The following is a 12,114-nucleotide window of genomic DNA, read 5'->3' as shown; positions in this document are numbered from 1 at the left end:
CCAAATCAAAGTACCACAAACTGGGTGACCTGGACGACAGAAATGATTTTTCTCACAATTCTGGATGCTAGAAGTCTGCAATCAAAGTATTGGCAGGGTTTTTTTTTCCCCAAGGGCCTGTATCTTTGGCTTATAGATGCTTGTCTCTCTCTGTGTCTTCACACAGTCTTCCTTTTGTATACATCTATGCCCAAGTTTCTACTTTGTATAAGGACACCAGTCATGTTACATTAGGGCCTGTCCTAAGAATCTCAATTTAATTACGTCTTTTTTTTTTCAAAAACAAACAAACATATATTTTGAGTCATTATGTGTTTAAATTTATTTATTTATTTGTTCATTTATTTATTTTTGTTTTCCTGAGACAGAGTCTCACCCTGTTGTCCAGGCTGGAGTGCAGTGGCATGATCTCGGCTCACTGCAATCTCCACCTCCTGGGTTCAAGCAATTCTTCTGCCTCAGCCTCCTGAGTAGCTGGGACTACAGGTGTGTGCCACCACACCCAGCTAGTTTTTTGTATTTTTGGTAGAGACAGGGTTTCACCGTTTTAGACAGGATGGTCTTGATCTCCTGAACTGGTGATCTGCCCGCCTCAGCCTCCCAAAGTGCTGGGATTACAGGGGTGAACCACTGCACCCGACCTTTAATTACTTCTTTAAAGAATCTATTTCCAAATACAGTTACATACTGGGAGTTAGGACTTTCACATATGAATTTTGTGGGGATAAAATTTAGCCCATAACAGATGGGGTGAATGTATTTTTCATGTGAGAGGAACATGAATTACTGGAGGCCAGAGGTCAAATTGTGGTAGGTGGAATTCTGAGATGGTCCCCAAGATTACTGTCCCCTGGTATATACACTCTCTATAGTCCCCTCCCCTTGAATGTGGGTAGAACCTGTGAATATGGTGGAATAGTCACACTGTGATTATATTACATTATGTAAGATTACATCTTAGTAAGTTGGAGAGAGAGAGTTTCCCTGCTGGCTTTGAAGAAGTAAGTGACCAGATTGTGAGAAGACCATATGACAGGGAACTGTGGGGGCCTCCAGGAACTGACAGTGGCCCCTACTGACAGCCAGCAAGAGAGCAGGGACCTCTGTCCTACAAATGCAAGGAACTAACTCTGCCAACAATTGTATGAGCTGAGAAGGAGAACTTGGAGCTCTAGAAAGAAATGGAGGCCAGACACTGATCACAGACTTGTGAAACCGAAACCCTGAGTAAAGGGCCCAGCTGAGCCATGTCTGGATACCTGACTCACAGGAACTGGGAGACACCAAAAGTATTTGTTTTAAGGTGCTAAATTTGCAATAATTTGTTATACAGCAATAGGAAGCTAATATATTGTCCAAAGTTTCTAGCGCTTGTCTGCCGTAAGCTGCCATTCTCTGTCCTTGTGACACCTCCAAAATCTAACCAAATTTTAACTCCCTACCAATCAACAAACAAGCATACAAACCAAAAAAAGAGTTTTTGCAATAAGCATTGAATCTAATAAGCTCACGTTTGCTTCTTGGACATCTCTAGGGTTGGGTTTCATGGAAGGAGCCAGCAGCTGGTGCCAGTTTGTCATCCTGTCTCCATGGTCACCAGATTTGCATTTGAAGAAGTTCACTCTTGATTCTATGTGGGGACTGATTTGGCGAGACTAGCTGCAGGCCGATCATTTAGGAGGTTACTGTAGAAGATCAGGAGGGAGATGATAGTGACATTACTAGGTGATGCCAAAGAACCTGGAGAGAAGTGAATGGACTTGAGGAAAGCTAACAGAAGTCACCCTCAGTCTCAGTGCCCAGAGATATCCATTGTTAATGTTAATATTAACTGGGTTAATATTTTCATGTATTTTCTTTGTTTTCCTTTGGCATATACATATATATGTAACAGTATATTTTCACAGTGTTGGGATAACATTGCATCTATAATTTGGTAAACCGACCTTTTATATTGTTATGACCAATTATCTGAAGCATTAAATATCACTTAAAATATTATTTTCAGTAAGCCATTGCTTTTGTTTCTTTTATTCCCTGGAGCCACACTAAAATATATTGGCAGAAGATTCCTAGGAGAACTTAGGAGAACAAAATGGAGTGAATGATGCTGAGAACTAGGTGGAGTAGACACCTGGAGATGCCACTGATTCCCTTACTCTGAGAGAGAGGAGGAGTGGACACCATCTATGCTGAACTAATAGTTGAGAAGTGTGATTTGGGGAGCAGGATCTGGTATCATTCATCAACCCCTGAAACAGGACACACCCCCTTTCCCTGCATCTGTCATAGCTCACTGTTCCCAGCTACCAGGTGCTGGCTATAAACTATAGCTTTTCTTGCCTGTTAACAAGTTTTTCATAGTGTAAGTACTAACTGGATGCTCAGAATGATCTGATTTGGAAGGTAAATATTCAAATGACTTTTTGTAAGTGAAACAAGTACACATTGGGTATTAGGAAAGAGGGTAGTTATTAAACAAATTTTTAAATGATTGATTTAAAACACTTTACAACCACAGATTCAGCCATCCCTTGAGAGTCTACACTCTCCATTCAGGCCATGCAAACTTCTCTGCAATCCTCTTCGCAGAACTTGCTGTGTGCTTCCCAGGAGTCCTTACACAGATTATATAACACACACAAACACATATACACATGAAAACACAAACCTCTCGCCTCTCCCCGTGTCCCCTCTCTCATGAGTGCAGGGCAAGCAAAGCAAGTGGTCAAGTTAGTGGAGACTTATCTTAGGTCTCCTCTAACAATTCTCCCTGTTCACTTTGCATTCCCTAAACCCTTATCGCCACCCTTCACCTTCCTCTACCAGGGACAAAGCTGGGGTTTCTTTTGTGCACACACACTCTGAAAGTTGTCAAGTAATTTGAGCCAAGGTGTTCGCTGATAACAAAGGTGCTGTGGCTGATAGGAAAAGTGTTAGCTGATATGCTTAACACCCACAGAAATACTTGCATTTTTACTAGGGGCCTTTTGAGAAGAGAGAAGCTCTTTGGGCCTCAAAGAAAGTGGTAGCATCCTGGGATGGCTCTGGGGCACTGAAATGTGAGGCAGATCTCCCTGGCATCATCTCAGACTGTGCTAGTCTTTGCAGAAGAATTCTCCATCCATCTGCATCATCCATTTCAGATAAATGCTTAACTGCCGCTAGATGAGTGGTCAGAGCTCCCACAGGCTCACCTGGCCTGGGCACCTAACCAGCCCCCTCAAGCCCTTCCTTCTTGGTCTCCCCAGGAGATGGTGAAAAGAATGGCGAGGGTGGGAGGGGAAAGGACGGTGTGCTTGTTTCACCCAAAATTGGGAGGCCAAGGCAGGTGGATCACAAGGTCAGGAGATCAAGACCATCCTGGCTAACACAGTGAAACCCCATCTCTACTAAAAATACAAAAAATTAGCCGGGTATGGTGGCAGGCGCCTGTAGTCCCAGCTACGTGGGAGGCTGAAGCAGGAGAGTGGTGTGAACCCAGGAGGTGGAGCTTGCAGTGAGCCGAGATCACACCACTGCACTCCAGCCTGGGCAACAGAGCAAGACTCCATCTAAAAAAAAAAAAAAGAAATTTATTTCCTTTTTTCTCTTTTTTTGGCCATATAGGTATGTAAGAAACAATTTTCTATAGAGACTGATTTGAAAGAAGGCACTAAAACAAGTTGAACTACTAAACTCCACTTATTGCACTGTTGAATATTAATCTCCAAACTGGTAAACAATTACAGTAAATACATTGAGTATCATAAAATATAAATTGATCTTGTACTTTTTTGTGTCTTCCTATCTTTTAAAACATCTTCCTTTCCTGTGTTTGGTATATTGTCTACATTTGATATTTTTCCTATGTTTGGTATTATTATTTCTAATCCTTTTTCTTATGTTTTAGATTACCGTTTCCATGTTTGGAATTATTATTATCTATGTATGGTATTACTATTTCCCATGTTTTCATAATAATTCATCATTTAACATTGTTTTGGTATAAACATGATAATTGATAATGGCATGAGGAAGAGGATTGGCTTTGTTCAGTGTCGCAGCCCCCAAGACAGTTCTTGGACCATAGTAGACACCAATGAACATTGATTGAATAAATATATATATATATGAATAATCGGAGATGACTTTTGGAGAGTTAGAAATTATATTCTAACCTGTCACAAATATTGGAAGTCTATCTAAGTTCCAAAATTAAAAAAAAAAAAATTACTGATTCAGGAAATCCATTGATTTAGAACGTAGGATTGGGAGTCAGATCAACCTGAATGCAAATTTGCCCTGATCTTGGGTAAGTTACTCAATCTCTGTTGGCCTCAGTTTCCTCATCTGTGGAACGAATGCTAGTTGTGACTTGACATGGTAATGTGATGACTGCAGGAGATGGTACACAGGTAAGTTCAGGTGGTTAGCTTCAGCCCACCCCTAGTAATTCTGCTTTTAATGTTTGGAGACCACAGTGGTATTTTGATGGTGGAACTGCCTGATACAGACTTTCCTTTGGTGTACTGGGAGCAAAAGGAGCACACTCTTCAGTGAGTTATGATTTTCTTTCTGAAAAGTTTAAAATTTACTTTACGTTTTCAATAGAAAACACATTATTGTTCAAAAAATTAAGCACTTTATAAATATTAGCAATTTTATTACAGACATAATCATGTTTTTCCCCCTCAGAATAACTCTAGTATTATTCTTGTCTTTCACTTGTGGAAATTAAGTTTCCAGAGATTAAACAGCTTGTTCATGGTCTCTCATTAGTAGGGAGAAGAGCTACGGCTGGAGGCTAGGTCTGTTGGACTCCAGAAACCGTGCCTTAGATACGCTGTGCTGCTGCTGTGTGGCAGGGAGAACACATTTATTTGTCTATTTTAGTGACAAATTTACCACCTCCCTTGGTGAGACGAAGAGAAAGAATTCTTTCAGCCTGTTCACTGAATCCTTTTCCATTCTGAGTGCTAGAGAACAGGCTCTGCCACTTACCAGCTGTGTGACTGTACATAAATTATATACCCTCTCTGAACTTCAGCTCCCCACTCTATAAAGTGGAAATACAAACTCCTACCTTACTCTCTATGTTGTTATACATGTAAGCACCTTATAAAGTGCTATCTGCACCTGAGGTGTCATTGCTGTTAGTGAGTCCTTAGCTGGCTTTCTCTCTTTCACATGTCTTTTTTTTTTTTTTTTTTCAAACTTTTATTTTAGGTTCAGGGTTATGTGTCTTTGTTATAGATTACAGACTTCCTTGCAAGGCTCTTCTTTATATATTTTTAATGGCCTGGTTTCCGTTTCCACTTTACCCGCAATGTGCTCCTCTCTTGGGCTGTCTTTCTATTGACTCCACTGATTAGTCAGGGAACCAAAGTTTTTCAAGCGCCTGGTGTTTTGTTCTCTTTCACAATTGTCCCTCCTCCTCCCCAGCTTTCCGTCAGGCCTGTTTAAGGAGTCTTCAGGCTTCTAGTGTGTTACTACATTTTACAATTCTAACTTCTAGTGTTTTCCTACTTAATACTTCCTGTTCTGTTCCAATCCTGTTTTTCCCAGGCAGGACAGCTGGGAAATGGGGGGAACAGTCACTTTTGACCTTGGAAGGTGGTGTGCTGGAATAGGTGGTATCAATAGTGTCAGAATAGCCCTTATGCTGTGGGCTTTGATCCTGCTTCTAAATGGGTGTCAGTGTTCTAAATCTGCTTTTGGAATGGGAAACATGGAAACATTCATTATTGTTCTAATATTGAAGAAGCTATTGAGCCACTGCTCTATATTCATTGGGGAGTGACTATGTGTCAGGTGCTAGGTTAGGCACTGTGGGGCCATCAAAAAGAATGAGACACAGTCCCTGACCAGTAGGGCTACTGGGGACAAAAGACTCATAGACCACTGACATAGGAGTGACAGCTAAGTGGGGGCCGGGGGCGTGTTATCCCCAGTGGGGCTCCTTCCCACCCTCCCACAGGCTTCAATGTCAGCTGCATGTTCCCATCTGCACCAACCCAGGCTTCCGGAGACCTTGTGAAAATAAAAATGAATTCCTCCTTTTTCTCCTCAATGAAAAAAAAAAAAAAAAAAAAAAGCCAGCATCACAACAATACTTCAAGGGATCTAATGTAACCTCAAATGCCAAGTTAGCTATGCTAATGGTGACATCCAGGGTGAGCTAGATGTACCAGTGCCCTGGTCATAGGTGTAAATTCCACCCTAGAGAGGCCCTTTGCACACTCAGGCCTTACATCTGCCTGCCTCAGTTATGCTTATGTCAGGTTCACGACTATACCAAATGTCATGTTGCAGTCTGAAGGGAGTGGGTGGATGAGCAGAAAGAACACTTAGGGGGCTGTAGGCAGGTGAAAGATGATTTTATTCAGCATCAACTCTCATCAACAACTTTCTCACACTGTCCACCCTGTCTCAGCTGGTTAGTTCAGTGGTTCCCACACACAACTGTGTGGCCGGCTCTCCCTTGCCTTCAGGGTCAGCAGCTTAACTCTTTCCCTATCTGGACATGAGTGAGCCAAGCTGTATCCTGGCTCCCCTCTGTCCATCTGCAAAGACGGACAACTTTGGTTCTCTCTCTTTCTCTGGGCATCAGTGTGCCTCTACAGTGTTGGCAAAGCAATTATACTTTTTATAGACAATAGTGGCTTAGAGCCAAGTGATGAGCCTTCCCTATGTTATGGCTATGGTGGTGAGCTTCTCTATGTTATGTCTACATGGCTATGACAACAAGTGGAGTTATACACCTGCGCTCTAAACTTGCTGAGTCACTCTGAATGTTTACCTTGGCCTATCCTTGACCAAAGCAAGCCAGGTTCCTTACAGCTCAGTTCAGGGAGCGTGCCCACCTTGCACTCCTGCACCCTGTTCCCAGGACACCTTGGAGGGTCAAGCTGGATGAGGAAATCAGTTGCTGTTTGAGGCCCTGGAGGGAGAAGGGAAAAAGACTTTTCCCATTTGATTTCTCCTAAGCTCTGGCCCAAGTGCTGCACTTATAATATTATCTCCACCAACCACACCTGGGTTGGCCCTGGACCGAGCCAGAAGTCTTTCTTTACAGAAGCTATGTGATATGGGGAACAAGTTGCCTATTTCTTGAGAAAGTCAAGGTCACTGTATTAGTTTGCTAGGGCTGCCATAATAAAAAGTGCCACAAAGTGGGTAACTTAAGCAACAGAAATTTTTTGTCACAGTTCTGGAGGCCAGAAGCCCAAGATAAAGGTGTTCCTTCTGTGGGCTGTGAGGGAGAATCTGTTCCATGCCTCTCTTCTAGCTTCTGGATGTCTTCTCAATATCGCATTTCAAATGCAGTATCTGGGCTGGGCGCCGTGGCTCATGCCTGTAATCTCAGCACTTTGGGAGGCTGAGGCAGGTGGATCACTTGAGTTCAGGAGTTCGGGACCAACCTGACCGACATGGTGAATCCCTGTCTCTACTAAAAAAATACAAAAATTAGCTCGGTGTTTTGGCGGGTGCCTGTAATCCCAGCTACTTGAGAGGCTGAGGCAGGAAAATTGCTTGAACCTGGGAGATGGAGGTTGCAGTGAACCAAAATCATACCACTGCCCTCCAGCCTGGGCAACAGAGCAAGACTCTGTCTCAAAAAAAAAAAAAAAAAAAAAAGAACAATTTCAATATTTGGTATTCCTTGGCTTGTAAGCATATCATCTTGATCTCTGCCTTCAGGTTCACATGGCATTCTCCCCATGTCTCTGTCTTAGTGCCCATTTTTCCCCTTTTTATAAGGATACAGTCATATTGGATTAGGGCCCAACCCACTGGCCTCATGTTGACTTGATCAACAGCAGACACCCCATTTCCAAATAAGGTCCCATTCATAGATACTGGAGGTTAGGACTTCAACATCTTTTTGGGGATAAAATTTGACCATGACAGCTACCTACCTAAGATCTCTCAGCTTCTCCTCAGAATTCCTTGGTACTTTCACCTTACTCCTTCTTTGTTCCAGAAAAGTCTCTCTTTTCTTTGACCAGGCTAACTCCTTCCTAGGCCTTCTAATTCCATCCCTTCCAACTTCCTCCTGGGTCCTTCTGTGCCAGTTAGCCTTTCTTAGGCTTCTCTTCAGGATCTTCCCAGACTTACACATTTGCTTAGGTCTTCTTTCTGTTCCCCTGTGTCCTGCCATTGCTGCCTTCTGTTCTCTTGTTCTTTTTCATTCCATTGCCCACTGCGTCCACTTCCCCACCACTCATGTGTTCTCTGCACACTAGCTGTCAAAACAGCCCTTACAGATGCAGTAAAGCATGGTGGCCAAGAGTGCAGTCTTTGGGAATCAGAATACCTGGCTTCATATCCTCGTTTACCTAATCTCTCTAACCTAGTTCTGTTCATCTCTAAGCATGGGTAGTAACAGTACTATAGTTTGGATGTGGTTTGTCCCTGCCCAAACTCGTGTTGGAATTTGATTCCCAATGTGGCAGTGTTGGGAGGTGGGATCTATTGGGAGGTTTGGGTCATAGGGGCAGCTCTCTCATAAATAGATTAATGCCCTCTGTGGGGGTGAGTCAGTTCTTCCTCTTGTGGGGATGGATTAGTTCTGGCGAGAGTGGGCTTTTAGAGTCTGGCTTCCTCAGTTTCTCTCTCTTGCTTCCTCTCTTGCCATGTGACCTCTTTGCACATGTCTGCTCCCCTTCCACTTACAGTCATGAGTGGAAGCAGCCTGAGGCCCTCAACAGATGCAGCTGCCCAATCTCGGACCTCCCAGCTCCCAGAATTGTGAGTCAAATAAGCCTCTTTTCTTTACATCCAGTCTCAGATATTCTGTTCTAGCAATGCAAAACAGATAAAGACAAACAGCATTTAATTTACAGGGCTTTTTAAAAAAATTATATATATATATATTAGCCTAATTATCTTAGCCTAAGTCCTTGTCTCAGCTATGTGTTAGAATTACAATTTTTTTTCCATTCAGGTTCCATTTATTTTTGACATTTTTTAATAACCATCCTTGTGGCGGTAACTCCTGCATCACTCTAGAACTTCAGGTTCTATTTCTGACTCTAGGACACAGGTCCCTGAAGGCCTCATTGACGCCAAGTCAGCATTTTCACCCAGTACTGCCCCCTGCTTAGTCACCTTTGTTTTTCTACTCACATTGAGCACGTGCCTGAAACACACTCGTTCTGTGCTTCCTTTAAGATGCACCTGACCGGGCCTGGCTGCTCATGCCTGTAAACCTGGCACTGTGGAAGGCAGAGGCGGGGTCAGGAGTTCGAGACCAGCCTCGCCAACATTGTGAAACCCTGTCTCTACTAAAAATACAAAAATTAGTTGGGCATGGTGGCACATGCCCGTAACACCAGCTACTCGGGAGGCTGAAGCAGGAGAATCACTTGAACCTTGGAGGCATAGGTTGCAGTGAGCTGAGATTGTGCCACTGCACTTCAGTCTGAGTGACAGAGTGAGACTCTGTCTCAAAAAAAGAAAGAAAAAAAATGTACCTATGTCCTAGAGTTTAGTGCCCAAGTGTCTGGGACACAGCTTATCCACCCCACTAACCAGGCCTTCCCTAGGAGCAAAGACGGAGCTCCAGTTTCTCAGATGGCCATGAGCCACAGGCAGGGCAGGGGGCGGGGCCAAATAAGATCCTCTTGGGCTGCCTTACTTCCCTGAGTGTACCCATCAGCTCAGCCCGAATTGGGGCGATGATCTCCCAATTGACATGACACCTGTTGTCAAGACTGTCCAGAGGGGCAGGATCTGTCTCCAGTCTTAACTTGCTCAGCCCGCCTGTGTGACGCAATAGGACTTTCAGAGCATTCACAGAGGTCTCATTTCCGTGAAAGTAGAAGGTGGTGAGCTGGGAGCAGCGGCTCAGGGCAGGCAGGATGACCCGATGTTGGGAGTCCTGGATCCGACAGTCCTCTAAGACGAGGGTCTGGAGAGTAGCAGCAGCTTTCTCTAGCAGAGCTCCAAGGGGTTCAAGATTGGTGGTCCACACTAGGATATGAATCAGATGCAGCTGCTTTAGTTGACTGAGGCTTGGGTACTGACACTGCATGTCCCGGTCAGCTAGGTAAGCATGACAGAATGTAATGGCCTCCAAGGGGTTCTTGAGGCATCTGAGCAGGTGCTCCAGGTGCTCTTTAATATTATTGACCTTTCTGGCCGGGCGCGGTGGCTCAAGCCTGTAATCCCAGCACTTTGGGAGGCCGAGACGGGCAGATCACGAGGTCGGGAGATCGAGACCATCCTGGCTAACACGGTGAAACCCCGTCTCTACTAAAAAAATACAAAAAACTAGCCGGGCGAGGTGGCGGGCGCCTGTAGTCCCAGCTACTCGGGAGGCTGAGGCAGGAGAATGGCGTGAACCCGGGAGGCGGAGCTTGCAGTGAGCTGAGATCCGGCCACTGCACTCCAGCCTGGGCGACAGAGCGAGACTCTGTCTCAAAAAAAAAAAAAAAAAAAAAAAAAATATTATTGACTTTTCTTATATAAAGCGTCTGGGGGCTCCAGGCAGACGAATGGAGAGTCCAAGTCAGGAATGAACTGCTGTTGGCCGCGCATGTATAACTCACACCCGTAACCAAAGGCTAAAAAGAGTTTGTGAAGATTGCTCATCTGGCTCAGATAAGGGGCAAACTTTCCTGTTCTATTCAGTGAGCACTTTTTCCAGACTTCCAACTCATGGATACTGCTGTCTGGGTATACCTTTCCCAATAAATTTCTGAAATTTGAAATGGGCATTGAGTAATTCTGTACCTTCCTACAACACAGGTGTACTAAATATCTTCTGTAGTGGATCCACCCACAGAGGTAGCGTAGACATTCATCCAGGGTATTTTCCTTTACGTAGAGGTCTCTGAACACCTTCAAGGGCTGGTGCTCTCCTGTCCTTGGACAGTCCTCCACTGCCTGCCTCTTACTCAAGGCCTCTGGGGAGCAGGACAGGGCCCTGGCTCCAGACCATATGGTCCAGAAATTCTCATGAACATCTCGCAAATCCAGCACTTGAAGTTTCCACCTCCTGGGGCGAACCTTCTGGCCAGCGTATCAAGTCCCTTCAGCACAGCTCACAAGGTCTCCAGATGAGGTGTCTTCATCAGGGACTCCAGAGGGAGGCGGGGGAAGGGCCAGGCCAGTGCCATGGCCTTTAGACTCTACAGCGTCTCCTGCTGACGGCCTCCGTGAACAGCAGACAGAAGACCTCCTTGGGCAGCTCCTCCAGGGTGAAGATGGCCAAGAACTGGTTCCTCAGCAGGCTCTGCCCCACCAGCTCCAGGAGTGTGGGCGGGGCTTGGAGGCTCATTCTGATAAATGATCAGAGGAGCAGCCTTCCAAACTAGAGGTGGGCCTTTCACTTTGAAACTGCCATCCACAAATCCAATAGCTTTTTGTCAGTGAGGGAACTGTTTATTGGGAACCATGGAATCTGGCAGCTCCTCACGCAGTTCTAGAGTCAGTTTTAGGGAAAAAGAGGATCCGTGCCTGTGAGTCTCTCCTTCTGGCATTCCCCAGGTGGCATGATCCTATATAAACCATTGCCATTTAAGTATGGAACTCTGGGAACTGCCATTCTCATTAACATGTTTATCTGACACCATCCCAGACAGTATGGGTATTTCAGGTATCAGGATCATCTTATGTCCTTCAGTGATAGAGGTAGTTTCAGTTAACATTCCACAACCAGGCAGTAAATGCCCCTCAACTACAAACTCTCTCGTCATGGCCAGGCACAGCAGCTCATGCCTTGAATCCCAGCACTTTGGGAGGTCGAAGCGAGCGGATCACTTGAGGTCAGGAGTTTGAGACCAGCCTGGCCAGCATGGCGAAACCCTGTCCCTACAAAAAATACAAAAATTAGCCAGACATGGTGTTGCTCACCTGTAATCCCAGCTGCTTGGGAGGCTGAGGCAGGAGAATCGCCTGAACCTGGGAGGCAGAGGTTGCAGTGAGCCGAGACCACGCCACTATACTCCAGCCTGAGCAACAGAGTGAGACTCCATCTCAAAAAAAAAAAGAAAGAAACTCTCTCATCCAAAGTCCCTGTGAGACCACCTTTTCATAATTATAACATTAAGAGAAACCTGACGTAGTTGACTCTTCTTGCTTCTGATCTCCAAGCTATCTTTGATCATTCCTGGGCATAAGCCAAGC

At 44.8% G+C, this 12,114-nt stretch overlaps 1 pseudogene; it reads right to left on the bottom strand.

Annotated features, from left to right (window-relative positions):
• Positions 1-9,526: 9,526 nt before the first annotated feature.
• Positions 9,527-11,266, bottom strand: LOC126932060 (PRAME family member 17-like; annotated as a pseudogene).
• Positions 11,267-12,114: the final 848 nt, after the last annotated feature.

This window comes from Macaca thibetana, chromosome 1, assembly GCF_024542745.1.
Source record: "Macaca thibetana thibetana isolate TM-01 chromosome 1, ASM2454274v1, whole genome shotgun sequence".
NCBI classification, from domain to species: Eukaryota; Metazoa; Chordata; class Mammalia; order Primates; family Cercopithecidae; genus Macaca; species Macaca thibetana.
Note: the sequence above shows the minus strand (reverse complement) of the source record. Positions and strands in the feature narration are given on the sequence as shown.